We start from the raw sequence: 5,407 nt of genomic DNA, 5'->3' as shown, positions 1-5,407 counted from the left end.
TCACTTTTTTCATCTGTCAGCTTATAGCCACCTCCTCTTTTGGTTTCTCTCATGTAGATATCACTGTCACGCAGATCCTTGTACATGCAGGTTTTGCTCTGTTGTTTTTATCTCTTAGTTTAATTGATATGATTTAACATGTTTGTGTTTTCCCAGGGTGTCTCATGGAAAACATATTTTAATGTATAAATAATAAAGCATAAAATAAAACAATCTGTCACTGACACTTGTGCACACACAGTTTTCACTCTGACACTATTTTCTGCCCATGTACATGATATTAATCCTGTATTTATTTCCCCCGTGCTCTCTCTCTCTCTCTCTCTCTCTCTCTCTCTCTCTCAAACACTCTCTTTCTGATCTCGTCTGTTCCGATGCTGATGTAGGCTTGTCCTCAATCCTCTGCACTTTATAGTGCTTCCCATTGTTTATTACATTCACCATATGGCCCTGTGCAGCGCTTGGACAAACACACACATAGCACACTTCCTGCGCAGTACGATGGCCATTGCTCTATGATATTTCTGCTCTGGGCCAAGGACACTCTTCTGAGATGTTACTCTAAATGAAGTGGGTCTAATGGAGGTGTTGGCAACAGGGTGTTCCCTCATTACGTCTGATTTAAACCACCACCAAAGAGTCTAGGGTTGTATTCAAAACTGCATACTATACTGCTAGTACGTACTGATGTGGCCAAAATGCAGTATGCAGTATGCAGTATGCAAACAAAAGCAAAATCTACAGTATGCAAAAAATTCCCGGATGTCGTACTGATTCGGAAAATATCTCCAGTCCCCCCATCTGACCAGTCTACATTGCGTATCCCACAATGCAATGCGCCCCTCACATGTCATACATATAGCTTAAAATACAATTTAATGCAGACTGATCAGTTCATTGTAAAACATTTATTTATTGATGTAAATGTCTGTATGTACAGTGATTTCTGTACATACAGAGCCCTGAGGCGCTGCTCTTCTGTCCAATACACACAGGAAGCTTCACTTTTCATTCAAACAAACTAATGCGACTGCCACAATTGTTAGATTTCATCAATGAGACCAACATTTATCTCCTAAAACTAATTAAACCAGCCAGTGGTACACCTCTAAAAACCTGCAGGTAAGTTAATTAGCGATCGTTCTCTCTCCCCACGGGATGACGACTAAGGTTGGCCGGCCGGCCAGGTCTGCTGCCGCTGTGATGTTGCGGTCGTCGCGGAGCTTCACTTCTCCGAAAAACATGAGAGCAAACTTCTAAACAGCCGTCATTTGGATAAACTGGTCATATATTTGGAATCTAAACAGTTACTTTCTTGCATGAAAAAAAATCAAACTTAATAAAGTTACATAACAACAGCGCTAAAGCGGGAAATAAAACAGCTTTTCGCCTCTTTTACAGCTACCGCTGCCAGTTGCCACGAAATGCATACTGCGGTGTTGGTCTGCTGAAGTAGCATACTGAATCCCACATTCAGTATGCAGTATATACTAACGCAGTATGTAGTAGGCAGTACGGTAGTATGCGGTTTCGAAATTAGCCTAGGCCAGTATTTTTCAACCTTGGGGTCGGGACCCCATGTTGGGTCGCCTGGAATTCAAATGGGGTCGCCTGAAATGTCTAGTAATTGATAAAAATTACTGCTATTTTTTAAAAACCAATTACTATTCTCTTTGAAATTATGATTAAAAATAACACACCCAATCTTAAACAACTGTATTCTATACTTTCACTTTCTCGCCAGAAATTTGGGACCCACTGGCCTAGGCCTTCAATAGGACCAACGGATGTTGCAATGAACAATCAAACAAGGCAGTAAAAACACACACAACACTGCACACGGACTTGACACTTTGACCCATGGACATGGCACTTTTTGTCTCATGGAAGTTCAGCATATTCAGTATAAAATGTATCTATTGCATGCTGACTCATGTGCCTAAACACTGCAATACCCAACATAAATTCAAACAGGAAAAATCAAGACACAAATTGAGCAAAGGTCACCCTAAAATCAATCACAATGCTCACAATGAGATCAGCACAGTTAAACCAGCTATTTGTGCCCATGAATCAGTCAACAAAGACATTCTGCTTCCTCATGCAAGGTGAAGCAAACATGTACATGTTTCTCATCTTCAACCAAATATACAGCAGTGATCTTATCAAATCTTGCCCACGTTACAATTATAGCTTTGTGGTGGCATATTTCAAAATTTATTGTGTGTGACTGAATTACAGAAATTGACTTTTGTCAGGACAAAACGCCTAACTGATGTGGCCGGAACTGTCTGCGGCTACTGTCTGTACACTGTGTTGTGTTCTGGTGCATGATAAAACGATGAGCAGCCACCAAGTCCCCATCCCAGCAGAGTGCGACACATTCCCGGACACAGCAATGACTTGAGTACTCAGCTTCATTCCTGTGGTGTTTTCTCACAGGAAAAGAGGAAACCACTGTCAGTGCTGGAATTTCTACTCCCACTAAACATCTCTCACAGTCGAGTTCACTGCAGACTGCCATTGAAATAAAAATAATAAATTGTACTTCCAACTACAGGCATCAAATTACATCACTCAATTACAATAAACTGACACAAAAACTATATAGCTATGTACTGTATGGACAATTACTTGTCTACTCCAAGATCCTTAAAGTGGAAGAAATAATATATTCCTCCACTTCGAATGAAAGACGGAGTTCATGAGCAATAAAACACACTGGTGCTAGAGCATTATGTGGTCTAGTTTAGATATTCTATTAATACAACTTTTGTAAGAACAGACAATACAGGGACTCATATGTACCCATATCCACAGAGCAAACAGTACGTGCACCTCTTCTTATATAGTTCTGTGTTAGTGCGAAGGTCAGGGCAATCAATTACTCACTCCTATTTCCCATTAAAATCAGCAGTCAGAGCAGCAAATTCACAGAATTGGTGAATGTGCTGTAATAAAGCAGGAATGTAATCTAATGAACACTAACAAATATGATACTGATGAAGAGTCGTTTGCCCTCAGGTTGTTTGTATCAAATAAAAGAACTGCGTAGTTAGAGGCGTGTCAGCTCCTGAAACCATCCCCATCCAACAGAAAACAACATCTTATTTAGCAGGATTTCTTCTTCGGTTGGAGCCAAAGCATCTGTCTCTGGAAACCCTGGGGTAAGTCCAATACTGACATTAACAACAACAAGTTGCAACCAGTTATAGTTTATTTTAGTGCATTTTGTAGAGTTTAATATGTAGATTATATTTCCTCTTTCCTTGAATTCAATGTAAAATTGTGTAAATAACTAAATATAAAAAAATCACAACATCAACCTATAAGATGTGTACTTTGGTCACAGCCGCAGAACAAGGAAGCCGGGATTCATAGCTAATTCAACAAACTAACACAGTGATAGATGATCAAAAACTTTATCAGAGCCTATTTCAGCACTCAAGTAAAAGTTCCAATACAACAGTTTTAAAATACTCCATTGCACATTTACTAAAAAGTTTTACAGAGTCTTCAAAAGAGTTAATTATATTAAAATACAGCTAAAAATGTTCATAAAGTACCAAAAATACTGTAGTAATGGCCTATTGACTGATATTATTATAAAGACAAGTGAAGAGAGAATAATGGTTGTGTACAGCAAAGCACCTTGGGGCATATAGCAGAATGTTGACCCTGCCATCATTGTGACTTTGCATTTTATACTTTTGTCAACTGCACTGCTTTTAAAGCAAGATTCCTTGATTTCTCTTCAATCTGTTGCTTTTCTCATTTTAAACAACTTTTTCTAGTTTCTTATTGAGTGACTTTGATAACTGTGACGCATCACCTCTGCTGAACAATATGTGTCCTGTCCAACCAGGCCAAACAGAATATTAGATAAATGTTTTGGGAATATACCTGATGCCTATGTTGCTAGATGTCAACCACCACTGGGTTGTTCTGATCATAATTGAATCCACCTACAGCCAAATACATCTTAGAATTTAGACTGGGATTTCTCTTCTTTGAAAGCTGTAATGAGGACCTCCTCACTGACTCACTCTCTTCATATTTGCAGTCTTGCACGGCATCTGTTATCCTAACAAACACTGTGAGAGCAGGGTTTTCCACACCATTGATTGGTGTGAGTGCGCATGCGTGTTTGTGTGTGTGTGCATAAGAAATGTAGGTGGACATCTTGTTAAAGCAGAAGTAAGCGATCCGGTCGTTTTCGCTAATGCTGCGTTCGAGGCAGGCTTTTGAAATCGTAAATTACAGCTTCAAGTCACAACTTACGACTTTGTAGCGTTCCGGGCAACCCACTCGTGTTTTTCCGACCTGTTTTACCTGTGAAAGTCACTATAACGGCCACTCGTAACTTCCGACCCGTGAACTCCTACCAGATCAAACTGATACAACTTCACAGGACGGAAAAACACTAGTCTACGAGTTTCCTTGAACGCACCATAACAGTCCTCGTCCCTACGTCGCCACATTCACGGCGTCCCTTGGCTGCACACACAGCCCTGCATGCCGTTCTCTCTCCTCATTGGATAAAAACTGTAGGATACGATAAATGTTTTCTCCTCGGCTCAGAGCAGAGCAGAGTGACTGACAGACCCGTGTTTCGGTCCAAACACTCTATGTAAGTGATTGCTGTCGGAAGATATAACTATTTAAGACTTATATTAACACAAATATATCACTTACTTCTGCTTTAATGTCAACCCCCAGACATCCTAAATTTAACAGTGTCAAAGTGGCAAGAACACTAGCAGTGATGCTAATGATGGGGAAGGAAGTCCTTAGAGCTGCTGCAGTTACATCTGCAGTTACATCTGCTTACAGTCAATGTAGGGGAAACAATGGAGAGTGTTTCCAAAGACCCACCCATGGATCACAAAAAAACTAAAACAAGCCCTGATGAAAAAATAAAAAAAAGAGCATTCTTACAATTTATGAGAGCTTCTCTTGTGGAAATGTTAGGAATGCATGTAGGCCAAATAAAATATCCAAGGCAATGACCCTGTCAACTTTGAAAATTGATTCAATACTTTCAGTCATTCTAATCAACAACAATAAATAAGGTAACAATGGAACAAGTCATTCCAAATAACAACCTTAGAGGTGGTGGGTGGTGAAACCACACAAAGCTAAAGGACCTGATGGATTAAGAGGAGGATTCTTAAAGACTAGGGAATATATACCCAACTATTCCAGCTGCTCATGGACACCAACTCTGTCGCAACAATCTGGAAAACAACAAGAATCCCCATTTCCTATGAAAACCAGAGCCAAAAATATAGGCAGGATTTCTGTCACATTGCCCTCACCTCTATTCTCAGTAAGTGTATGGAGTATTACAGTATACTGTATGTAACCATCTAACACTTCACTTCTGCAACATCTATAGATCCAGATC

At 39.9% G+C, this 5,407-nt stretch overlaps 1 protein-coding gene across 1 annotated transcript in view; it reads left to right on the top strand.

Moving 5' to 3' along the window:
• The first annotated feature begins 3,134 nt into the window (after positions 1-3,134).
• The window catches only part of LOC146991365 (von Willebrand factor A domain-containing protein 7-like), a 138,613-nt gene continuing 136,340 nt past the window's right edge, over positions 3,135-5,407 (top strand). The window contains exon 1 of the mRNA XM_085763931.1: positions 3,135-3,167. The gene's annotated coding sequence lies outside the window, so the exon portion shown is untranslated. The remainder of the gene's footprint in view (positions 3,168-5,407) is intronic.

The sequence above is a fragment of the Trachurus japonicus genome, chromosome 1 (assembly GCF_045865225.1).
Source record: "Trachurus japonicus isolate A0001 chromosome 1, Traja_1.0".
Lineage (NCBI taxonomy): Eukaryota > Metazoa > Chordata > Actinopteri > Carangiformes > Carangidae > Trachurus > Trachurus japonicus.
Note: the sequence above shows the minus strand (reverse complement) of the source record. Positions and strands in the feature narration are given on the sequence as shown.